Source organism: Apteryx rowi, unplaced genomic scaffold (assembly GCF_003343035.1).
Source record: "Apteryx rowi isolate R43461 unplaced genomic scaffold, aptRow1 scaffold_520, whole genome shotgun sequence".
Classification (NCBI taxonomy): Eukaryota; Metazoa; Chordata; class Aves; order Apterygiformes; family Apterygidae; genus Apteryx; species Apteryx rowi.
In genome coordinates, this window is record NW_020450784.1 from 383,769 (window position 1) to 410,441 (window position 26,673).

Genomic DNA, 26,673 nt, shown 5'->3' on the forward strand with positions numbered 1-26,673 from the left:
ATAATCAACTTCAATATTAACAAAATTTTCAGCGGGGGGGGCTGTTAATACAGGCTTAAAGTGGCAGTCTAGAACTCTTTTTAATAAGAGTTCAGAATTATCTTATGTATCATGTGTATTCTCTCCTGCACATGTTGCTAGAAAGATACTTTACTGTATACTGCTGTGTTTAAAAATTGTGCGGTAAGGAATCAGTAGTTATCCACCTCTGGGCAGATGCCTCAGCACCACTGCCAGTTTGAGCATTCCAGATTCAATAACCCAGCTGAAAACAATTGGGTCCAACCTAATCCTGTGTTCAGGGATGATTGACTGATGGTCTTGCTTACTATTTTGGGGTTTGTGAAGCCATAACAGTATAACTATCAGGTGTTTCTTGCACAGAGTGCCAAGATCATGACAAATTTCCAGTTGCTATTAAGTATTTTCTTGACATTAGAAAAGGAAATGAATGTCTTACTCTCATTTAAAATTTAAAATCCAGATAATCTATATTATAATAACTTAGCAAAACTGAGCCATGCAAATTCTGATTTACCTCTTCAGATGGTGTTACTGAAGTACCAGCAGTGAAGTTTTTATTTTCAGCCCTACTTTTTATGCAACAAGGGGGAACTTTTTTTTATAATAGATGATTGACTTTTAGTTCCATGTTCCTGTGCAACTATTATTTACATTTAAGTCTATAATTTATTCTCTAATGTCTATTACAAGGAAGCAAGACATGATTATATGACTGTGAGATATCAGAAGTGTAAAGTGTTGTGAAATAACCAACGCAGCACTACTAGTTGCGTTTCTTTATGTAATGTTTCCTATGTTTTTGCCTTATGCTACTCATGAGGATTTTTTAGTAGGAAGCTTGATTCCAAAAACAGGGGAGTGTATCAACAATAAAATGTTTTAAGAAGCACTGTAAAGGCTGATAGTCCCAAATTTTACCTACACAGGTTTTGTTTACTTTATGGGCTTGATGCTAGTCTAGACCTGCCTGTAATGCTACTATCTTCAAAGCTTCTGAGGTCTAAGAGGAGCCTCCCTCTGCCTTTTTTCCTCTTGCAATGTGGTTGTTTGAAGCTGCTCTTTGTTTTCAGTCTGTAACATCATAATGTTAGTCTGTATATAACACAGCCATTCAGGTTCTTTTAACTGTATGTGGTAATCACATTTATGAGAATGTTGTTAGGATTGTAGACMAAATGTTCATTGATGGTGTAAGAGAATGTTATTACCTTATCTGTAACTTTCAACTCTCCTCTCGTCTAGAGACTTGAATGGTGGAGAGCATCTCCACTAATTCAAAGTAACTAAAATATGAAGTTGAAAAAGAATCAAAGACAAATACACTTTGAAGAGTCTAATTGACTATAATTTTATAGTGTGGAGCATCCAAGATGAGGCATTTAGTGAGTCTGCAATGATTCTGTTGCATGTGTATTCAGAATAACTAGGCAATTGAAGTTTTAGGGACATGAGCATGCGACAAACAACATCAATGCAAAGAACTGTATGTAAATGGYGATTTTCACCTGACAAAAAGGAGAAGAAAATTTGAGCAGTGACTTCAATAATAACTTAAATATCCCAATTTTAGGTGGGCAGCTTGAGAAAAAGATTGTTAGAAAAGCTTGATATTCTGAGAGCAGCTGGTGGGAGTCTTCTAAAATTGAAAAAATTAGTACACAGAATCTACTCTTTCGAAAACATGACCAAAGTGCCATCTACCTTCTAATTTGCAATGCCAGGTCATCAGTATTTCAGAAGTGTGGAGAGTTGTCATTGTGCTGATGACGATACGAAGACAGAACTTGGAGGGAAAAAAAGGCCTCATTTTTAATATTCAATATTTGAACAGAAGTATTTACATGTGTTTTACAAAGTAAACACTCGTTCTTTATAACACAACATTTTTGCTGAAAGATTTGCATGTTACTTTTCTTTTTATATGGTTCCAAGTTTTGATTAGTTCTTGAATGTCCTTAGTATCTGATTCAGATAGGCTGTTCTGTCAATAGGGTGTTCACTTAGCCTCTGATAAGAGACACTCACTCTTCATAGTCAGGAGAATGGTAGAGAGTATTTAGAATGCCATTTAAATTTACAGGTATTTACCATATCTTCATTGCCCTAGCATAAATAAATAAATAAGGAACCTGGCAATTTCTAACAATGAGTAACATGGCTGGCAGGTTAATTGCAGGCTTAGGCGTGAATGTACAAATCGGAGATGGTTCACATTTGCAAGAATAAAAGGACAATGAATGAAGTCTTTGGCTAGATGTACAGTTAAGCCAGGAAGGCCTGGCACCAGAGTATAATACTTCCTTGATTTGGCAGTCACCATGATCAAGAACAAGTTGTTCCATGAGCAGAACTGCAATGAAACCTAGTTTCCGACGGATTTGTAGCATACATCCCACACTGCATGACTTCACCTCCTTACATGTGCTTCACCACCATATCTGCAGCTGCAGTTCCCATGTTCATTGTGCTCCCTTGCCTCAAAGCAGTCTCCTGTGCTCTCCCTCCATAACACTTGCGCCCACGTCTCATGGTCCCTCAACTGCCAGCTGGGCAGGAGGCTGCATGCATTGCTGCAAAATTTAACAAACCAAACTGTTAAATCCCTACTGTGGCCTTTCCCTCTTTCACATATCATGCGTTTTAACCTTTGCTCTTGAGAATGCAGCTGATAAAAAGTAAGGATAATCTTGAGACACCATTTAATAGGAAGAAATATTGAGATGGTCAAAGTCTGGATTCAGATGAAAATTCTGCAACTTGAAACCATTTTTATATCTATTAAACTGTAGGATTGCAGTAGCTATTTAAAATCTCTAAGTCCTTAAGATGCAGAGAGACCTTTGACTAACTTTCAGGTAACTCTGAATAACTTAAAAAGGAACCAACAAACTATCCATTCTATCAATTATATTATTTGTAGCTGGACATTTAAGTTTTATCACTTCTTTTGTAATTCGTAACTCTTTTTTTGCTGCATAAAGGAATAGGAAAGTTCTTTCAGTATGTTCGTGTTTAATAATGAGAGTGGTGCTCTGTTGTGGTTTTGTGACCATAAGAATTTGCAAAATGCTAATTTGCAAGGTGACCCAGAGTACTAAGATGAAACTGGACAATCTTCCAGCACAATGTGTTTTTAGCAGCAGTATTGTTTCACAATAAATGCATAATGAAAGGGATGCCCAAAAATTAGCAGGAGTATCTGTTGTTGTTTCGGTGCACTGCAGTTGCACTTCTGTTTCTCCCTGGTTTTGCTTTATGCTCCATGGTGGTTGAGTCACTTGGTGACTGAGAGTATTGATTAGCTCTGCCTTTTTTGTGACTTTTCAAGTAGCCAGAGCAATGAAAAGAGCTGAAATGAAATGGAACATCAGCTCTGGTTTTGCTTCTTTACTGATTTTGAATTCTGTACAATTTTTCACTGTGATTTCAATATAGAACAGATTATAGAGTGGTCATCTTAATAGGTTTGAAAAGTAACATGACATTTACCACCAAGTACTTGTTTTTGAGGAATTAAGATTAAACTGGGGTTATTGCTGTTTGGGTTGTACTGCAGTGAAGCTTTGATCAATAATCTTGAAATACAAAATTGCTGCTGATGTCTTTAGTGGATGTAAATAATGAGGAAGACGCAGTTGTATGGAACAATATGTTTGTGTAAGCTGGGTTGATTCAAAAAAATTAAAGTAGTTTCTTCTTTAAAGGGGTTCTCTGCTTGTGTCAGAATGGGGTACAATATCTCGGAAAGCAGTGACTGATATTTTTTGAAGGGTCATAGTGAAAAGCAACTTGAGAGAGGCTTTTACAAAATGAGCTCATAAATTCTGTGATCATATAAACAGGACAGTAATGATCAAGAGCAGACTGATGATTTTAAGGTGTGTGTGTCATTGGTGAAACTGATACTGGAGTACTGTTCCTTTGAAAAGGAAGTTGTAAAATGTAACAACAAACAAAACAGACACCAGAGTGATAAGATGCCTGAATAATGTGTCTTCTACAAAGATACATAAAGCACTCATTTGGCTTATTTTGTCAGAAAGGAGTTGGAGAGAGAGCTTGATTACAGTGCATAAATTCCTCCACAGAGAGGAAAGAGAGTGCTAAAGGCTTATTTAATAGGCCTTTAATAGTCAGAAATGGAAACTAGATAAAGTCAAAGTAGAAATAAGGTACTCATTTTTAAGTGAGAAGAGTTGACCATTAGAATGAATTAGCAATGGAACTGGTACAGTCTCTATCCCTTGATTTCTTCCAGACAAGACTGAATGCTTCTCAGAACAGTAAATTTTAGTCAAACATCAGTAAAAATAATGATGTGATACCTACTAGATCAATCTGTACCATCAATCTCAGGCCTTTTGTCCTGTGAAATTCGTAATAGAGTGCTCAGATCGCTTTGGTTGAAGACACTAATATAGCCATCAATAGACTAATAAGGCCTTTAAGTACATTTAAAATGCCTATTTTACATGCTTAAGTATTTCAGTTCTTAAATACTTCAGTACTTAAGCTCCTGCTGAGAATTAGTCACAAACTTATTTCAATGTAACAGTAATTTCTGCTGATCCTTTGAACATCTTCTCAGAACACTTTTGTTTGTAGAACAGCAATATATATTAGTATACACATGGTGCTGGAAACACTGACAGGCGAATGATACTGAAGAGCCAAGAGAGGGTGGGTAAAATACTGTTTTATAGCAAACTCACAATAATTACTAGCTTAAGTTGAATGAATGGCATAATTCAGTGCTGAGCTCCTTTTGGATACAGAGCCAAGCATATGCCATTTTCCTGAAAGTTTATTGCTTTGAAAGCATCTCAGAATTTAAGAAGGGGAAGCAGGAGGGAGTTGAGACAAAAAACATTTCAAAAGCTGTGTTAGCATTAGGCAATGATAGTACTTATCACTAATAATTGTTAGTAATCATCTTTTGAAAATGTCACTATTTCTTTTGAGTTCACTTTCTTCCAAAGGAAGATTTCAGTAAAGATGATAGGATTTTGGGGTGTAAATTGATAAAAGTTACTGTGCTATTTTTAGGAATGAGGAAGCTTCTTTGGTACAGAGGTCAGAGCGATTTTTGAAATATAGCTTAAGTTTTTGTTGATTTCTTAGTTTCTTAGTTTCTTCTTGCTTAGCTATATGGCCTTTTCCTTTCTTTTAAAAGGAACTGCTGGGAAAGGTCAATTGAGGCAGTACAGCTGATGCCTGTTGGAAGGAAGAAATAGCTTGGCATACAAAGTACCTTGTGATTAGGATCCCCCTCAGAAAGATCTGAGTGCTGTAATTAAAAACAGTTTTTTATTTCATATGCAGCTTCAGTTCTGGGAAGTACAAAGTACCCTCAATTTTAACTCTACTCAAATCTGAAAATGATCGGTTTCAGGAACAATTCTTGATTTTTTTGTGTTCTGGACCCTCTACCTTGTCAATCTGTTAATGAAATCTGTTCTGCATCTTGACCTCTACCTCTTGCACATTGATCTATACAAAGAAGACTAAAAGACTCTCCTATTTAATAGAAGAGACGTAGCAAGAAACACAAGATGAGTCTGAAGGCAAAAAAAGTAACAGTAACAGATGGGATTTGATTCAAAATCAGGTGCAATGCTCTATTATTTGATTTTCTCAATTTATTTTTACTCCAGATATTGCACTCTGTTAAGTGCCAAGTGAAGCAGCAAATGTCATTGTTCTTATTTTTGCCATCCTACCATTTACAACTAAGTTTGGGTCAGGCATGAGAATAATCTTCTGTTTCCTTTCCTGTCATTAATGGGTCTTTGAGATCTGAATGGATTTTAAAGGGGGTTATGCATTTCCTTTTGTTTTAGTCCCTGGCATAGTGGAATAAACTGCAGCCTGGTATATATTATTTCTGTAAAGAGACCCTCYTGGAAAATAAAATGAAAGCTCTGCCACAAGTCCAGCCCCAAGTATCCTGTCTGCTGAAAGGGCTGTGTTTGGTAGTGCTGTTATGGGATATGATGGGCAGCCACTATTCTTTCAAGCCATCTTTGTGAGGGAGTTGAGATTTTCAAAAGCATTGGACAAAAACCATTTCTTCACTAAATGGATATCACATAGGAAGACAAAATAAAACATTAGTATTGTCAAAATTCAGCTCGTTTGAGGAAAAACATGTTCTAGTATCAAAAACATTGCTAATGGTCATTCAATGTCACCCTTTTTGACTTTCCCTGTCTAAGCTTGTGTCGCTAAAGAAGGTGGATCTTCATTCTTTCTCCAACTGGAAATATTAGGAAGATAGCTAGAGCTTGTGTGKGGGGGTATAGAAAGACCTGAAATGGAAACTCAGACGAAAAATACTCTTAACAGGGAAATCCTTCATCCAAGTCCTAAGAAAGTTAGATAAGACAAAAGTTAGATGAGACAAACATTGCTTTGAGAGCCTCCGTGTCTTCCATAATCTCTGATACCTAGCTTTCTCTGTGTTACTGTTCTCTTGCTCATGATTGCAATAATACAAAACCAGGATAAAAACCAGCAAAAGTAAGTGGTAGATCCTACTGACTGAGTCATTAATGAGGATGAGCAAGTCAAATCAAAGAAATGGGGTTTTTTTCATCCAAAGTTGAATGTGAATCCTTCTTGCTTCATTCATAGAAGTCATTAGGAAGGATTAGAAGTCTTTTATGGAGCAAGAAAAAACTTAGCAAGCCATGACTTAGCAAGTGTGTGCTCCTGAAGCTAAATATGTTTGTTGTCAGTACTGAGCTTCATGTGGTGGCATCTCTAACAATTAATCTCAGCTGATCAGGTCTTCCCAAAAAGACCTACAGCAGGAAAACAAAATCCTTATTCTTTAAAGTATGCAAGTAGGCATTAAAACAGGAATGAGGATTGCAAACTATTTAATGTGATTTATGAAATTTTAAGATTATCGGGAACATACAGTGATGTTAGCAGCTCTAATGCTTACATGATTTAATAACTGTTCAGCTGCTTAAACTCTCTGTATATAATACATTTGGTAAAAGGAGCCTACTTGCCAGCTAAAGTAGGTTGTACATAACTGGTGTTGGTACTCAGCAGAGAGGTTCCAAGTTGGTAGGCACTGAATTTTGAAGTGATGTTAACACGGTTCAAATAGGTGTCACTGAACATGTAGAAAATGTCTCTGTATAGTAGCACAGGAATGTCTGTGTCTTTTGATGGAGAGGTCTACCTTCATTTTTGGAAAGTTTTTTGTGGAATAGGCAGAAAACAAATGAATTACATTAAGAAATGAAACGTCAGACTGCAGCTTCTCAGCTGTGCTATTGCAGCCCATAAATTTAAGGAAGAGTATATTGTTATCGTATGTCTGAGTTAATCACGTAAGGCTGGAGTTTGAATGTCAATTTGCTGGGTTTTGTAGTTAAGTAGGTCTTCAGTTTTCACTGAACATTTGTGTAATATATTCAGATGCCTTTGAATGAGCTGAGTCACTGTCCCTCAACTGTTCTTCATAAGGGAAACTTACTAAACTCAGGATTTAGAATCTAAAACAGTGATTTCCTGTCTCTGTGTCAAAAGAAATAATTTTCATTATTTACAATTCTGTTGCCATTTCATACCTTTGTTTCAAAAATGTTTGAAAGTATTTACAGCTGAAATAAGTACCGTTCTAAAGATACTCTCTGAGCAGAGCTACACAACAGCCCACTTCCAATTTATAAAAGACAGATAGTGGGAGAGAGTTGTGGGGACTTGTTTGGGGTTTTCTTTACATTTAGTACTCAACATTTTAAGATTAAATTTCTTTGGCAGAGAAAGGTTGTACAGTATTTCCTCATTGTTGAGCCATTGCAACGCTGTTAATGTCAATAGGAACTTCGCCTATGTAGCAGCAGCAAAATATGTAGCAAACATTTAGTTTGTGGATTGAAATTAATTTTCCTTTGCATATTTCATATAAATAAAAACTCTTGAGGGACAAATTTTGCACTCCTCTGAAATGAGTTTCATGTATGTGTAATTCATCCATGTATTATTGATCCTATGAGTTCTCTATCAACATTCCTTAATTCATTTGGGAGAAAACAACTTGGGCAATAGTATCTCAATTTTGAAAGTGTGTTATCCATCTCTTTTGTACAAGCACTGGTTCAGGACCTCTTCACAACTTTGGATGAAGAATTCTAGATTTCAGATTAGTTGCCCTTCAAAAAAAAATCTGAAAATTTTAGTGATCTAGTTAAGCAATATTTTTCTTTGTTATTTCTCTTGTATCTTCTCTTCCAGCACATAGCCACATATCACATTCTGTGCTGTAGAGGTAGAAATGAAATTCCTCTCTAACCCTCCCCTATGAAGGACCACTTTTCATGCTGTTCTGAAATGGCTTCTTCCCTGTGGTAGGAGTAGAGAGATGCAAGTGCCTTGATGGGAGAGGAAGGGAACAGAGGAGGAGCTTATTCCATCCATCTTAAACAGGAATCAAACACCTCTGCAAGTATTTCTCTAGACTGACTATAGAAGTGGCCTAAATGACTAGCTGAGGCTAGATGCACAACTTTTAGATGGCTAAGATGAGATGAATCCCTCTCATTATGTTCTCTGTGTCCAGGCATAGTCTTTGGACAATCCCAGTCCTGACAAAGAGAATAAATCAATTTTGTCTCAAGCAGCTTTCCTGTAAGTAGTGGGTTTGTATCCAGATGTTCCAATACATAAGTATGTCTTAAGTGTCATAGAGATTGGATCAGATTAATGTAATCTGTTTTAATAAGTATGAATTACATGCCAGCCTGCCCTACCATTTCTCTGGCAGATTCAGACAGGATCAGAAGATGTCATTGATTTTATCTTCTTCGGAAAGAATATACTAGGTACTGCATCCCTCTGTAGCCATGACTTACCCTTTGTGGCTTGTGACAGGCATTCTGTCACTGGATTCTCTCTGTCAGTGCCACACCATCATGTTCGTCCCTGTCTACTTACTGTGCTTGAGGGAGCTGGGACATCTGGCAGGAGAGCTGGGYCGGAAAGCTGGGCAATAATCTTTTCATAGGAATGTTGGTTGGAAGGGACCTTTGGAGCTCTTGAATCAACCATTGCCAGCCCTATATCTGGTCAGCCATGCCTTTGTCCAGCTCAGTCTTGAAACCTTCAAGAGCAGAAATTACACTGTTTCTCTGGGCAGCTTGTTCCCATGCTGCACTGCTACTGAATTTTGTTTCATCACGTTTGTCCAGTCTGAATCACCCAAGCTGCAGTTTGTGGTGGTTGCCACTTGTTATATTGTCTGCTACTACCAAGAAGAATTTGGCTCTGTCCTCTTTCCAACTGCTTTTTAAGCAAATGTAGACTATTACTAGATTGCCTCTTGGTCTCCTTTTTGCCAGACTAACCAAGCCCAGCAACCTTAACCTCTAATTGTAGGTCATTTCACCTCTATATGGCATTTGTATTATTTGTGAGGAAAGCGTATTCTTGGCTCATACAGTCCTTTAAGCAAGGTCTGTCAGTTCCCAGTGTGTAGTGATGCACAGAGTTATTTTGTCCCAGGTGCAGAATTTCGTGTTGAACTTGATTAGGCTTCTGTTGGCTCAATCCTCAAGTTTACCAAGGCCCCTCTGAACTGAATTTCCAGGAGAGATTAAGATGCTGAAARGTCATTTAGGATTGTCCACAAATTTGCTGAGGGGTCTGTCATATCACTCAGGCAGTTGATAAAGATATTGAACAATATCAGCCCACTACTGATGTTGGGGTACCCTGCTCAGTTGTYGAGCCATTGATTATTACTTTCAGGACTGGCAGTCCAGCCAATTTTCAGCCCACCTGCTTTTCTAGCCTATACTTCTTCAGCTTTCAAATGAGTATGTGGTGGGACACAGCCTCAAAAGTCTTAATAAGTCAAGGTATATTACATCCATCTCTCTCTCCTCATCCACATAGTGGGTCATGTTACCGTAGAAAGCAGTCAGCTCAATCAGGTGTGATCTGCCTCTGATGAATCTGTGTCGCCTGTTCCCTATGGCCTTCTTGTCCCCTGTGTGTCAGGGAGTGGATTCCAAGGAACATGTTCCATGATCTTCTCAGGGATCAAGGTGACACTGACTGGCCRATTCTTCTCTTCATCCTCCTTCTTGCCTTTCTTAAACTTGGTGCAATATCAGTGTTCTTTTGGTTATTGGGGACCGACCCTGRTCACTTGCAGTTTTTCATAGATCATGGCTGCACAGTCACATCAGCCGACTCTTTCAGCATCCTTGGATGTATCCCATCCAGCCCCAGGTCTTTGAATAAGTGTATTCAGCTTTTCTAACAAATCCCTAACCTGTTGCATCCCCACTGTCAACTGCCCATCTCCTTCCCAAACTGTAGCAGTATATGCAAAGGTGTAGAAGCAGCCTTTTCTATATTGCCTGTCTGTATATTGCCTGCCTGTCTGTATATTGCCTGCCCTGTTCATCAGTGGACCCACATTTTCCCTGAGTTTCCTTCTGCCACTAGCATACCAATAGAATCCATTCTTGTTACCCTTCACATATCTGGCTAATTTAGCTGTAGCTGGGCTTTGACCTTCCTGATGTTAATCCGTAGTGACTGAGCAATGCTTTTATACTTCTTCTCTGTGGCCTTTTTAACCAAGGAAAGTGCTGATTGCAGAGGATATGTATCTGCAGGTTAGGTGTTCATTAAAGGATGCAGAAGTGTGAAGTGCACRGAAGGTGTTTCTCTCTCCCTCCCTCCAGGGCAGAGGAGTGCCAGATGAAGATACAATCCTAATATTTACATCACTTCAGTCACCTGCTTTTGTACACATGCAGCAGGTCATGAGAAACTATTACTTTCCGTATCCCTGATAGCTATTTACAGTAAGACTAATTTATCTCACTAGGTGCTCTATTACAAATATACATTACAGTAGGATGCTAGTGTAAATGGCTGTGTTGTTCAGAATTGCCTTGGTTCACCATAATAGTTGGCCAACTTGTTCTTCATTTCAGAGGAGTTACAGTGGCGTAATATGGAACTATAGGAAGTGAACCTGTCTGCAGTTTGTTTATATTTTACTTCAGAGACCAAATAATGGCAGCTGGTTACATATGATATTTTTTAGTTAAGAAAAAGTAATGCACACATGTGCTTTTCATTTGATTATTCAGTGTGGATACTGATTTATGCTGTGGGATTGTTTGTGTCCTAAGCAGCCTATAGTAAGCAGGTTAAGATGCAGCTTTTGTGCTGTAATGTGGGGAGGAACCTTCTTCAGGTCAGTTGCCCTGCTCTTAAACTCTCTGCCTGAGCAAATGCTACTGGCCACTGTTGGAAATCGCATGCTGGGATTAGAGAGACATTTGGTCTTCCCCTGCTCTCCACTTTTATGTTCTTATGACTTTTTGCAGGTGATACTTTTAACTTTCACTTATATATATTTAATTCAAGTGTATGTGGTTCCAGTACATTTTGTTAGTAACTAGGATTTGTCAGTAGAATCAATAAATATAAATATAAAAGCTTTTTCAAATCAAACTTTTGACATATCTCTTAGTTTCATAATGCATTAGTGACAACACAAATATCTACTATTTTATTAACTGTATTTCTTATTCAAGCTGCTATGACTTATTCCTGGGTTAGTTTCCACTGCCAGAATATAACGAAAGAACAGTTGACCTTGACCTTAATTCAGTTTACCCAGTGTGACATCAGTGTGTAAGGTCTACTGCACAATTGTATTTCAGAATTATGCATCTTTTAAGAAAACATCCCAAAGGTCACAAAAGGCATTTCCAAAAGATTTTCAATAACAGGTTGTTTGCAGGATGAAATACCAAATCTGTGAATGCATAATGAATGGAGCTAGAACTGAATATATAACAATAACTTTTAAAAAAAGGGTAAAGTAGGAATGGCCTTTTCCAACTTGGAAAAAAAAAAAACAGAACCACTTGAAACTGTGAAGTGATACCTGAACTGTGCAACAAGTTGAGATTTGGTTTCATACTGACTTTTTTTTTCCCTGAATTATTTTGTCTGTTCCCTCATGCTTGGATTTTTTTTGTTGACAGGGAACTTTCATCTCAATACTTCGGTTACTTCCTATACCTATGTGTTCTTTCATGGATTTAGGCAGTACTCAGTTATTCATGAGGAGCTAAATCAATCATCACTTTCTCATGTCATCGTGCATTGCGTCAACTTCCTTCTTCAAATGAAATGGATGGGTGTAGCACTGTATGGAGCCTAGCAATACTGTTTGCTGGCTAGATTTTGGGTGGAGGTTTCTCAATAGCAGTTTAACATTTAAACATTACAGTTAATTTATGTTTATCCCTACCAGTGCAAGGCTTTGGAGTTTAAGCATCATTGAGGTAAATGGGTATTTTTACTGCAGTGATGTTGTACCATTATCCCTACAGACATAAGTGTATAGATTTGCATTTTTCAGAGGAGCTGGATAAGTATTAGGAGCATAAGCAGGAGAGAAGTGGGTTGTAGAGATATAACCAAGGGCATAGTTTGTCCTGCTAGCATCCTGTAATTGGTAATGATGCATTAGAAGAAATAAAAGACCTTGGGATTTTTTTCTGTGGCATTTCCAATTAATCTCTTTACTGGGGGCTGAAGCAAATTTGTTATGAAGGTGGAGAGCTGCCAGACAGAAAAAAAATTCGAGTTTACTTTTCAGTCTAGAACTACATTCAGATTTAAGTAAAACTAAAATCCCATTGAAATAGAATACCGAGGCTTTCTCCAGTATAATGTCGTATGTTCTGTTCCACTCTGATTTAGTTTCCTGATGGCATAAGACTCTGCTACCTATGTTAATACATTAATATTCATTGGCTAGATCAGTGTTGCACTGTTGGAGCCAATAAATCTTGATTTAGTTTGAAATCAGAGATGATATTTTATACATTATGTTAGCATACAATTTTTATTAGCATATCAGACTTTGAAAGAGTGATGCATTGCAGTAAAAAGCCAAGTATTTCAAGTTAATTGCTATTCCATTAAGTAGAAGTGGTGGTTTCGGCTTAAAAGAGTGTAGAGAAATGTTTGGCTAATGAAAAGAGTGCTCAGAGTGATAACAACCATTTCATGTAGTGAAGATGCCGGCTGAAAATATTCACCTCAGCGGTCAGAATTTTAAGGTCCTCAGAAGCAGGTGGTGAAATGGAAATAATCCAACCTACAGAAGCACGTACAGGATGAGTTGAAATGCTGTGGTGCCCACTGAAGCCCAATCACACCACTAAAAATAAATAAATAAATAAACAGCAGCCAAAATAAACATTGAGTAGCAGCTTTGTCTAACCTGACCTGCTCTTTTTGTCCAGAACAAGTAGTGCAAGAGATCAGCAACCACATTAAAGTCTTCAGTTAGAGGGTAACTGGTAGGCATAGATGTGATCCAGCAAATTCTTGTGTATAGTCCTGCTGTTGCACTGCCAGYTCGCACAGAGGAGAGGCTGCTCTGACATGGACCACAGCTAGGGCAGGCAGTCAAGGTGGGCTATTTTCTTCCTTTCTCTCCTGCTATCCCTCCTTTGGTGCTTTGAGCCATGGGTATGGAGCTGTCATTTTTTGGATGTGCAGCCAGGTTCAAGCACAACCACCCAAGCTCTTTCTTGATTTCCCTCTGCTTCCACATCCCTACAACTTCTTACTTCCATTGCCATGGAATAGGAGAGGCTGATGGCTAAGATCAGTGGGGAAAGTCCCACCTGAGAGGCTGCAAGACGTCAGCTGGAAGCATGCCTCCATGCTCCCGGTGCCCCTGCCTGCTACAGAGCTCTCAGTCTGCAAATGTTCAAAGAAAGCTCCTGAGACACATTTCAACACATAATGCAATAGCAGTTTCCTTCCTCCTATCACTCTTGAAGGATGCTCTCAACAACTAAACTGATTTCTGTGCCCCAGCTTGGGCACTGCAGCCCTACAGTGTTACTTTCATCAGATGAGAAATATTTACTCCACTGAACTTTGCACTGAACATTGGATTTGTTTACTTCTCTCTCCCTTCTCTTTCTACTCTACCCCTACTTTGTTCCAGTGTACAAAGTGGCTTGTTTTTGAAATGTGCTCTATTATTCATAGCAGCCGTAGTATTTGTTCATTTTACTGTATTGTCTAAAGGCCGGATCCAAAACTGGGATTCTGTCGCTGCACATAGGCTCGGTGTAAGGTAGTTCAATCCCCAAGAAAAGCTTTCTGCCTCTGAGAGGCTGGGAGAAAGGTTGTGCTGCTTTTCTCTCTGTTATAGAGATGAAGAGTTAGATAGAAAAGATTAAAAAGATTATGTTTCTGCCTCAAGGTAACACAGGGAGCATGTGGAAGAGTTAGAAATTAAACTCAATGTCTGAAGTCTCAGTATTATCCTTTAATTGCACAGCCATCCTTTGTCACTCCTAAATATCAGGGTATTCTTTCCTGATATGTTTCTGGGTTGTGTCATTGCTGTTCTGTTGTCTAGCTGGCCGTGTGAAACTATGAATAAAAAATTGATAAAAACCTGCAATTTATTTTGGAAGTCAGGAAGGAAGAAAGAAGGAAGAAAAGGTATTGATYATTCTGTGTATGCTTTTGTAAAAAATCCACTAAAAGATCAAATCATCAAAGCAGTAGTGATGAATGTGTGAGATAACATGGACAGGCCATGCTTTCAAAAATAAAGACTGCATTTTAATGAGTGTATAAGGTAGATAAAGTAGATAGGCACATCTGTGTGTGCAGGTAAATGTATATGAGCGTATTAAGAAGGATCCTGATGAACCTTTTCAGCTTAAATATATCCACTGATCCATTTTAAAATCTGATTCTCTAGTAGTGGTCTTCAGTCAGGGCTACTGTGTTTTACTGTGTTTTTATATCTTCATCTATCTAGATTTCATTTCTGAAAGGAGATTATCTTCACAATATTTAGTGATGACAGAATTGGTCTTAAGCAGAATTTGAATTTTAAAATGAGTGATACTGCTTCTAGCCTGAGATTTTGGGAGTTTTTTAGCTTGGCATTTTTAAGAGGTTGAGTAGGTTTTCATTTCTTATCAGGCTAGATATTTCAGTGATCAGCAGAATCTGCATTCGTCCAATGGATGGTTTGAGAAGCTCAGGAATATACTTCTGTAGTTCTGTATGTCATTTTAATCTTTACCACTTCAGTGGTTCATGTAATTCCGACTTAGGTGAATACTTCTACAGATCTGGGCATGGATACAAAAATCAAATGCCTTTGGGAAGGCAAGAGTTCTGGACTGACAGGGACAGATCAGCGAGTGGCAGGCTCTGGTTGCTATTATATAGTGCATGAATAAAATTATTAAAATTGTTAAATGTGAGCTGTTGTTACTTCAATGTGAAATAGAGTACATTCCAGTTATTGATACTAAGATTACTGAGAGGAACGTGAGAACCATCTGCTGTATTAACACCATGACCATTGGGACTAACTGCTTCTGAGCTTGGGATGCTTATATATGGTTCTGGACAGCTCTTTGACTGTAATAAATCATGCCCATCCTACTGAAATCAAAGGAGCAAAGATAATTTTATCAGCCAAAGTTTGGCACTTTGTAACTGAAATTTTTATCAAGTTCTAATATCATTGGGATCTCACTTGGCTATAGGTTGCATTCATCTTCTACCTCCTAGGAGATGTCCCTTTAGGACTGGTTATGCTATTTTATTCCTACTTACATTCATTTTCTGATAAATGTAAAGCTTGTACATATTTTGCAGCATCTTTTAAATAAACCATGTGAGTATTTGTAAGCTGTTGGACAGAAAACAGTAAAGACAGTGATTTATATGCAGAACTAGTGGTGCAGGGATGTAGTGCACTGGTCTAGGATGTGTAAAAAGTAGTATGCCTACTAGGCTAATACTTCTGTACAGCTGCAGCAGTAGTCAGAGCACAGCTCTGAAATCACAGTCAAAACTGGTGCAGAAGGACACCTGTGTTTTGAAGGACTCCTGCTTAAAGTTGAGTCTGTCTGTTTTAAGAGAAATGATAAAAGCTGCAAAGGCTTTCTTCAGAGTTGGCATCAAACAAACCACTTTGGCACTTAATCAATCATCTTTTCCATTGTTATAAAACCATTGGAGCATTTTCAAGTGAGCGTTTTGAGATTAGCATTCATATAAATCTTTCTTACTCTATTACAGGCGCCTGTAATACGTTTCTTGAGGTGGTGTGATTTGCAACTAATGATCTTGAAGCACCACCTCACTTTGATATTTCATCAGTGCTTTTGCACATGAACACTGAGTCTTTAGATGGAAGCTCACATTTCAAATCTCCTTTTAGCCAACTGTTATGTCACCATAAATTGTCTGTGACAAAACTCAGCGTTCTCCTGAATTTCACTGGCTGATGGCAACAATAGTGTGCCTTGGGTTGCCTCATCAGATATACATGACTGCTTTCAAATCTGGCCTGCTCACTCCAGTGGGGACTGTTTTTTGGACCAAAATGAGTGAGAAACTGGGAGGAAATGTAGTTTTACTAGACAATAAATTATTTTACAGCATGCATAAAAGAAAGAAGTATTGCTCTGTTGAAAATGTTTACCAGTTGGGGACCCTGAACTAGATTTTGCACAGCAGCAGTGTAAGTAAATTGACTGGCATTAGATAAAACAATATACGGAAATCAGGCTGTTAAGCAGTAGGGTATAGGCATGTCTTTGAGAATACAGTAAAGTCTCATGCACATTAAGCAGGGAAGGATATTCTCCACATGAGCTGCAATTTCCTTTTGAATAATTTACTGTTCAGTAGAAATGAGTTATTAAAAAACCTTGATCCAGGATATTTTGTTACTTATGTGGTAGGTCACTTCAATAAAAATATATCATAAATGTACTGAGGTTATTTTTTCTCATGCTCTCAGAAGGAACTAAATCTCCACCATTTTTCTTAACATTTATAAATGATGCTTCCTAATATAATAATAAATCAGGTGAGGTTGTCCTTAGTGTGTTTACGTGATGCTCCATGGGTCTTAAATTTTTGTTTTTTAAGACCATCATCTTCTGTGCTAAATTCAGATGAAGCTAGGCTGGGGAGGATGCACTGTGACTGATACCTACTACTCTGACATGGATAGCCCTCCTGTTACCCTTTTGCTTTCCTATCCCTTTCGTTTTTATCTGTTGGATGCTCGCTGTACCCTGTAATCACAAACACTTTTAGGTCAGCGAGTGTTRTGTTTTATTTTTAAACCATACATGTTAGCAGTTGGACACAACACCAAACTTGATTTTGAGTTCCAAATGCTACCACAATGAGAATATTTAATGATAATAAAATACTTGGGTACTGTCTCATTTGGAGTTCCACCTAATCTGACTAAGCAATCCGCAGTTACTAGGCAGATCAAAATTAAATATTATTACTCTATAAAACCATTTGAATTTGAATAGCCTTTTATTTGAGACGCATAAGCATTTTTCAGACATTCAGTCTGTTACTAAAATTATATGCTATAAAAGAAGCATTTACAGCTAACTTGTAAAAATGACCTATAATATTGGTAAGTTAGTTGGAAGCTGGTAGATATTCTGAACAGTAAGATAAGCAGTAGAGCTAAGCTGCAATTGCTCTAGAGGTCTTTCTGAATAGCTGTCAGTTTTATGCTCTCCTAACACAATAACGGGCATTCCCAGGAGGTGCGAGTCTCTTGGGATAATTATTCTTCTGAGGTTTAGATTGGTTTTGCTGTGCCTTTTCCACAGATGGGTAAGACTGCCTTATAATTATTCTCCTCTTTCAGTAGATTTTTCTAATGTAGAAATTATAGAATTAATTTTGTATACATGCACTGTACTTACATTACCTAGCATATTAATGAATTTCAAGCTATATTGAATGCTATCAGGCAACAATAGTAAGTGGTCTGGCTAGCTTTTATTTTACAAATTGGTTTTATATCTCACTGTACTTGCCTTTTGAGATGTGATTCTTTTTAATATTCAGGTCTATTTTCTGCTGTCATCAGCAGGCATATTTACTCTCTCAGCCTGGTTTATCTTTAAACTATCCTTGAAAATAACAAGCACAAGGAGAAGTAAAAGTTTAAAGTAAATATATGTTTTATAATTGCACAATATTTTTACAGTTCATGGTGCACGAAACTGTCATAGTTGCTTGCTGTCTTGCTGTGAGCATCAAATAATGTTGATGAAACAAAGCAAAAAATTGGCAAAAACTTAGCTTTCATTTGGAGTGGTTTGAAGGAGAACGCACTGTCTCAGTCATTAGTTACAAACCTTTGATTTTGCAAAATAAAYCCACAGACAACCAGCAACTTCAGCCTCTGGATCCTCGAGAAGATCTGTATTTTGCAAGGTTTAGCTATGAGAATAATCTGACAGGCTGTGACAGGCTCTGCTGAGTGTTATAACAAACTCATAGGAAAGGTATGAAAATCTAAAAAACCCTTCTCATGCATCAGTCTTTTGCAAGATTTAATATCCATCCTAGCTCATCGTTTTACCTAGCTTTCCTGTCTCCTGAGATGGGAGGAGACATGCAGAATGGCGGTTACTGCTAAGACTTGCGGTTCTTGCTCAGCACAAACTATTTCCTTTAGCTGAAAAAATGCATTGTATTCTTTTGGAGATTTATTGATTCTTTCTGGAGGATTGACTTGAGTTTGTGTTGTTTTCCCTTCTCCATGCTCCAAAATAACATTAATCTAGCTATGCTGGCAATTTTGAGTCTTTGAGCATGAATACACACGTTTTTTCTTTGTAAATAAAAAAAAATTGAATATGAACTATGTTTTGTTAGATGAAAACTAGCGTTTTATCAGAGGAACAAAACTTTTCTTAGTTACATTACTAGGAAACAACTGAGGTAAAACATCTTTTTTGTATCCCTAGCTGTTGATCTGTCAGCAGTCTGGTATCTTTATACGTGCTCTAGGAATGCAGACACGTGGACAAAATGGCTTTGGGAGTTTGGCAGTGCATTCAGTCTGGTTTCATGTTTAAGGCTGTGATTATGTCACGGCTATGATCATGTCCATTTAAAGGAATTATGACTCATTTGCTGTTCAAAGAAGAGGCTGTGCTGGCTCATACAAATCAGCTACAGATATTGGCCAACACAGAAAGCAAGCAAGAGAGTATTTTATTTCTAAACTTTATCATTCTGAAGAAATAAATCACAGTAGCAAGTGTACCTGATTATTGATATTGCATTGAATATTGGTTGGTTATTACTTAACTGCCATTACCCTATAGCAAACATATTTGCTAATCTTTTGATGAATATTGCTTCTTTTTCCTGTACTTCTACCATGAAATATGTTAAATATTATTGTGCCAAAGCCATAGCCTTATTCATAATTAATTGACTTTAAACAAAGTGTTTTAGTGGGATGAGTCAGAGGGTTTGTTCAAAATTGTGGCACCTGTGCATATCTTTAAAAATAACTCAGAAGGGGAGGATTTTTTTTTTTGTACTGTGAATTAAACTAAGTTTATGATCAAAGATCTGCTAGATGAACTTTTAAGTACTGGCTTGACAGTCTTCTGAGTGTATCTGCAAAATATGTGGGGAATAATCTTTTAAGAAACAAATTTTCCTTGTGAATTCTACAAAGGTGAAGAACAATTCCAAAAAAGTTATTGAGAAATATTGTGGTTTCTACTTCCTTTGTTAACAACAACAACAAAAAAGGGCAGCCGATCTCTGATTATACATTAAAAAAAGATTCATTTTTACTCTGGGAATGATTTTGTTTTCACTTCATTTAGATTTAGTTTTCACATATAAAGAAGCTCCATGTGTTCTGAAATACATAAATGCAGAAATCATGTGTGCTATATGCATCTTTAAAAATCGCAAATCAGGAAATTAGAATATTAGTGAGACTGCAGTTGTGTTTTCCTTTACGCATCAAGGGTGGCTGAATTGTGTCCTCCTGCTCAATGCTGCTGGAGGCACCAGCACCTCTGAGGCTACCAGTCTGTCCTCTGAGGGCTATTTTGGATGTGTTTTGATTTGACGGTCACAACGTTACAGAAACATGGGATTTGCCTCAAATGACATCCCGTTAACTGCAAGGTTTCTAGAGACAAAGTAGTCAAAGAAGTRCTGTGAAGCCAAGCTGTCACCCATGCCCAAGCATCAGGATATTTTGCACAGCCGTGCTGGTTAGTTTGATAAAACTTGCAGGAGATCCAGGTGTATTTTAAGTTTTATAGCGTTTCATACAAGGTATTTTGCAACTATATGATACTGTAAGAACCCGTTGTCAATGGTAAAAGTGCCAAGCAGTAGTAAAAAGCTCCTGGAAGAATTACAGACCTCTCCAGGGCAATTAGAATTCCTCCCGAATAAGGAAACAATACATAAACTATGTTCTTCTGAGAGCAAATGGTCTATGATAGTATTCTAACAATTTTAAAGTAATATTAGTTGTAACTGCTTTATTACTAAGATTGCAGGGAGGAAAGTATGGTTAGGTAGACCTTTTTATGACATAAGAATCTTGTCAATATAAAAATATTATTATGGAACTTAAATTTAAGGAGAGTATAAGCATTTTATTATTTAGATCAAAATTAGTAAGTGGAAGAATAGCGGTACTAGGGAAGCAGTTAAATGTGCGGGTAGCAACATGATAGAAAAGACTTGTGAAATCTTTGTCCATTTTTACAACATATTTGAAGAGAAGGTGGGTCCTCAGTAATAGCTGGCACTGATTAATCAAAGCTATTTAAAAAAAATGGTAAGCTGAGGATCTAGAAGCTAAGTTCACATAAAATAATAATTAAACTGACTTTGAATGTAATTGACACACTCAGACAAAACTATCCACCTACAAAAGAATTAAAAGAAAATTGTCATTTTTTTCATACAAAGAGAAAGCACACAGGTAAAATATAGCTTGTTATTTTGGGAGCCGTGATTGTTCAGAATTTTATCAAAAAGTGGTGGGAATGTTTAGCATAGTTTGTAGGTGGGGGTTGTTTTTCCTGGTTTTCATGCTCTAGCATATAGAAGCAAATATTGCAGCAACTACTGCAGGATCTGTAAAGGAAGCCAGGGGTCTAATTATTTGCCAGCCTTTTACTCTTCTTAAAGTCATTAAGCATGCTCTGCATGGCACAGTAGTTTTCATCTCTGGTGTCCAAGGCTCGAAACTGTGTTTAGGCTGCAGAGTTCATCATGGTTCCTAATACACAAGTAGCCCCAGGCCTGAGTACAGTGCATTTTCTGATCTTTGTGAATTCCAGCTCAAATTCTCTAAGTCACATGGCTTTGCTGAGCAATAGGAATTACTAGGTTTCCAACTGATTCTGAACCTGCAGTGCCAGCCTTTAAAAATACTTTAAAAATACTATATTCTAAAAATACTTCTATTTCTGTGTCCATAGAAATGTGAATATGAGGCTAGGTGGGAAAGCCTGAGATGAGCTGGAAAGCTGTTGGAGAGCTTCCGTAATCAGCTACAGGAATAGGGCCACCTCTTACACCCTTCAAGGGTCAAAAGAAAACATTGGTGCTGTTGGTTGGAGAGAGGATGAACTGACACATGTCGAAAATAACAGAGTTACCAAAAGCAATGATTTGAATTTTGCTAAAGGTTAATACATTTTCGGGAAGCGTACTGGCTCTTTTGACAAGCCGGATAAACGGGCATCGTGTCAATTTATGAGAGCATTTCTGGACCAGGGAATGTGCTGGCACTATTTCAACAGAAATGTTCTAATTGAAATACTTCACCGTGATTACAGTGACCCTTTTAATAGCATTTTGGGGCATTTTTGCAATTATTTTAGTCACATGACTTTTCATATAGTGCATGGATTGCTCTGTAGAGTCCAGGGWTCACTGGCTGGAGAGTTAACTTTTTGCTGTTTTCTTTAAATTGCCATAAGTAAATGACTGGAAAAACATTGCCACATTCTGCACAGTGATAAAATTACTTCAGTGGAGCTGCTCTCATGTGTGCCAACTGATTATCTGGTCTTGATTTTTAGCCAGGAACTAACTGGTCATTAGAAACAAAAGTATATCTGCAGAAGATATGAGGTCTACTAATGCAATGCGATTTAACTTATGTCATGTATTTATGCCTACCAGTGAAATGTCAATCTCTCAGTCATTCAGAGCCCTAATTGTGCCATTTTAATTTTTCGATACCTCTGGTTTCTAGATTAAAAATATGAAAATGTGAAAATAAATCTGCTACATTTTAATTATGCTGGCTTTACTTTTAAAATAGATAATGCTAGCAAGCACTGAGGCTTAATTTTTGGTGACCAGATTAAATTTAGTGGCAGCCATTAACTAAGACAGATGTCTAGCAATCAAGTGTGAAGGAGGTATTTTGTGATTTTTTTTTTCCAGCATCTTCCTTCTAGTTTATTACCACAAAGCTCTAATGACTTGGATTAGGAAATTCTTAATTCTTGCTGTGAAAATATTCAAAAGCACCTAAATCACATAGACTCTTAAATGCCACCAGAAGTCAAAGAGTTTCAAGGTGATTCAGTGTTAAAAAGGACTTATCTGCCTAAAGTTAGGTAGCGTGAATACCACTATGGACTCTTAAATCATATAAATTTCCTGGAAAATATTTAAAGCATTCAGAATATACACATCAGCTAAAATTAGATCTCTGTTGGGTGCTGTGATTTGCTGTCTGGAGGAGACCATTTACCAGTACTGCCCTACATATTGGCCCTAAGAAAGACGAAAAGTAGGATTGTACAAATACCCTTCCCTTTTACATTTTTCCTATGGCTATTCAGAATTGTGTTTATTCCTTCCCTCCATTTCAAAATTTAGAAAGGAAGGTAGGATTCTATCTTTCAACAATTATCATTACAATTTTCTTTACAATTTTTGCAGAATAGAAAGGCAGATTTTTTAATTAAATGAAATATTGCTGTGACTGGGTGGTCATAACTATCTGAACAGCACTCACTAATTGCGAACATGGCTCTTTTTAATCTTTTGTTTTACAAGTTTAGCTATGGGTTCAAATAATTCAAATATGCTGTGATCTTTTAGAGAGCAATTCACCTAGCAATTCACTTATTTCACGATAATATTTTGTCATTTGATACTTGATAACTCTTCTAATTAAATTTGCATATTTACACAATCTTTCATCTGCACTTTAGTAAAACAGACATATGCGTAAAACAAAATTACTCATGGAACTGTCCACCTGTATAGCAGTGAAGAGATACAGTTTTGAGATCTGAAGCAAAAGCGAGAGAGCACAATATAGGAAGATTCTGATTAGTAGAATGGACAAAAAGAGCTAAATTTACAGTAGTAGTTTCTAATAACAAGTTCATGATAGGCTAATGCAAAAGATACAAAATAGCTGTCTTTTTATATTGTACTTACTAAAAGCTTGCTATTTCAGCCTAATTACTGTGCAGGATAGAGTTCCACCCCTCTTGTGAGCATTTTTTGACATTTTAAATTATACATTATCACTGATTTTTTTTTTTTTTTGAAGAGAACAGCACTGTGGGAAGCACCCAAAATCTAAATTAATTTATCAACTAAAAACTATGYTGCAAATAAGCAATTCAATAATTTCTGTTTCTATGCCTTATGCTGAAAGTTGAAGTGTCTCATTAAAATAAAAGTTGAAGTAAGTTTCCGTATTTGAGTTGTTCATGTACTGGTGAAGAGAAATTTCAGCAGTAAAGCTGGCATCTACTGGCTTCTCTATAGGTAATACACATTTCTGAATGAAACCTTAAACAGAGTTTATGACACACTGAGATATTTCAACAGCTACATCACTAATGATTAACTGTGAGGGAATTAATTTTGATCTTCAAAAGCACACTGAGTTTTTAGGAGTCACAGTGAGGTTCTCATTTGACAGTATGATTATTTACAACTTAAATAAAAAAGCATGTTCTTTCTCAAAGTATAGTCAGGCATGCTTGTAAGGACAGTTACTGTATATAATATAAGCAAGCAAAACACCTAAATGAGCATGCCAAATGAAAAGCAAGCACAGAATAAAGTTGCCTATTTAAAGTAGTTTGCAAAATTACTGCAATGTGAGATAGCTGTGTACACATATATATTAATCGGTGAGAGAGGGAGGGTAAAACAAATGAAAGTTACCATTCGCCATCCTCTATTCTAGCCATTAGGGGTTCAGAGAAGATGAAAAAAATGAAGTTCATTAATTGGTAAGTGTTAAGCACACAGTGAAAATTAAATAATGCAGTGATGATTTATGTGTTGAAAAAGAACTGGCCTTATCAAAGAAGTTCCCTTATTATTCTTTCACTTTAATCTCCATCCCCATTCTAGTCAACTGTATAAAATAATTCTGATTATTTGAAGAAAAATAAAAGAAAAAAATACATGTCCCTAAAGAATACAAATACTGTTCATATCAAGGCCTTTACTCAACAGTTATATCTTATATATATATAATTACGTATATAAAAATAAGAAAAATGTATTTAATAGCATACACTAATGTTTTGAAAACAAAGTTATAAAAATGCAAGTGCTGTATATAGTAAAACTGTATAATTTTTTTATTATTTTAATACCTTTTTATATTTCCCTTAATACTTATTAGTTTTGGTCCTGAAAATAACAACAGAAGATGAAAAAATCAGTTACTAGACTTGTTCATCTGGTGAATCATTTATCTGCACACTGTTAACAAGCCAGYGGCTTGCCGGTTGATTCTTCTTCATCACTGCACATACAAGTCATGGATTTAAAATTAGTCATTACTGGAAAGGAAGTCTGAAGTTCAGACAATGATGGCAGAAAGTCCAGGCTGAGGCGGTGCTTCCAGGGTGAAGCGCAGATTGTTTTTTATAATCCTGTACTGAGACCAAAGGCAAAAAATTATTTTCCTCCTCTTTCCTAGTGACTATGAAGAAACCAGCAGTGAGTTACGGTAACCTTTTCATTGATCAAGCTGTCTTGCTACTGTGCAGCTTAAATATTTACTACTGTAGGAATCATTAATGCTTTTTAGAATATCTTTTACTGGGCATGGCATATAGCTACAGTGCAGTAGTATGTTACTGTTCCCCTTCTAATTAGAAATGCCACTTACAAATCGGAAATACTTAATGGTATGACATAATTTCTGATCCTCCCTGTAAAAGAGAGTTTTCCTCTTGCCAGTGCATTATCAGTCTTAGTAGTCAAAGGAATCAGAGGTTTAGCTTGATGGTTATTATATTAGATCTGCCTTAGCTTGGCCAGTCCTGGTGCTAGTAGTACCAAGAATCAAATGTTGGCATTAAACCATCATCTTCACAAAGTACAAGGAAGTAGTAGAAAGCAGTTCATCCTAAGAAAGTATTATGGGCCACTGCAAAGCCTTTCACAATCACATCCAAAAAGATGGCCTTTGGTATATCTTTGGTATACAGCCAGGCAGGGTGAAAAATGAGGCTTTGAAGTTCATCAGTAAATTTGTTTCCTGAATCATTAACATAAGCCTCATTTTTTTTCCAGAAGTTGTTTAAGAATGGCTCTAAGTATTACCCATTTACCAAGCATCACTTACAGAAACAGTCTTCTATCTTCATATTTCTTTTAAAAAACTTGCATAATTTTACTTTTAATCTGATTGCTTAAAGCTTTGCCAACTTCTCAGTAGTCTTTTTACTGTAGTCTTTCTTCTTTTATTCAGCTACTACATTGCTCCATCAACCTTGTGAAAAAATTTCATTCCTCAGATGCTTTTCATCCTCTTTCTACTCTGTGAAGAGTAAAGCAAATTAAGTGAAGAACTAATCTGCTTTTCTTTCCAGTTCCGTAGTATCACTTTTGGTTTGCCAATTCTCTACAGTATCTTTTTCCATCCATTGTGGCTGTATTAGTGTGCAGTGAGAAACCTCTGGGTAGCTGAAATATTCCCCAAGAGTGAGCATTCACCATTCATTTTGTCTTTCTGCTTAAAGTTTAACCAACTTCTAGTTATATTTTTAGCTCTGACAAATATTCACCTTCTAAATTGTTATGTTTCAAAGCTCTTGATAGATAATATTGTCTCTAATATTCTTCATGCTAGTCTCTTATTTTTTTCCCAGTTCTACTCTTGCAAGTTTGGGAGAGGAAGGAGTGCTTGTTAGGTTTTCTGGTTTTGTTGGTCTCTTCTGATAAAGTACAGGTAAGACTTGAAACAACCTAACCAGGCGTGAACTTCTGGGCATGAYGTAATTCTTTCCCAGTGGGTCTCTCTCAACTCAAAAAGGTGTGTCATAGCTGGCCCTGTAACATTTTGTTGAGAATGGATACTCATTTTGTGCTCCCTATTTCTCCTGTGGCAACTGCTTTCAATCATGTCTTTAGCTGGTTCTTTCTTGAATTTAGACAACAAATCTCTGTCGAAAGTGTGAACCCTTCAAGAAAACAGCAGCAGGAGAGATCCTGTTTTATCACCTAAGAATATGCCACTGAGCCTTTTTTTCACATACTGCCTATCACAGTTGTGATAAGCRTTATGATCAAAGTTCATGTTAAGAAGATAATTTAATGGGAGATCAACATGGGGCACTTCTCACTGATGCCAAGTCTGATTTATTTGTATATTGACTGATTCACTTTTGTTAAGTATGTCAGACAGGAGGTCTGTGGTCCTTGCTGAGATCACTGCCATGGGCAGAAGTGAAGACACAAGTTGTGACATAACTGGGCCGACCACCCAAA

At 37.0% G+C, this 26,673-nt stretch overlaps 1 protein-coding gene across 2 annotated transcripts in view; it reads left to right on the top strand.

Annotated features, from left to right (window-relative positions):
• The window catches only part of CHN2 (chimerin 2), a 168,346-nt gene that overhangs the window by 38,635 nt on the left and 103,038 nt on the right, over nucleotides 1-26,673 (top strand). The gene's annotated exons all lie outside the window — the stretch shown is intronic.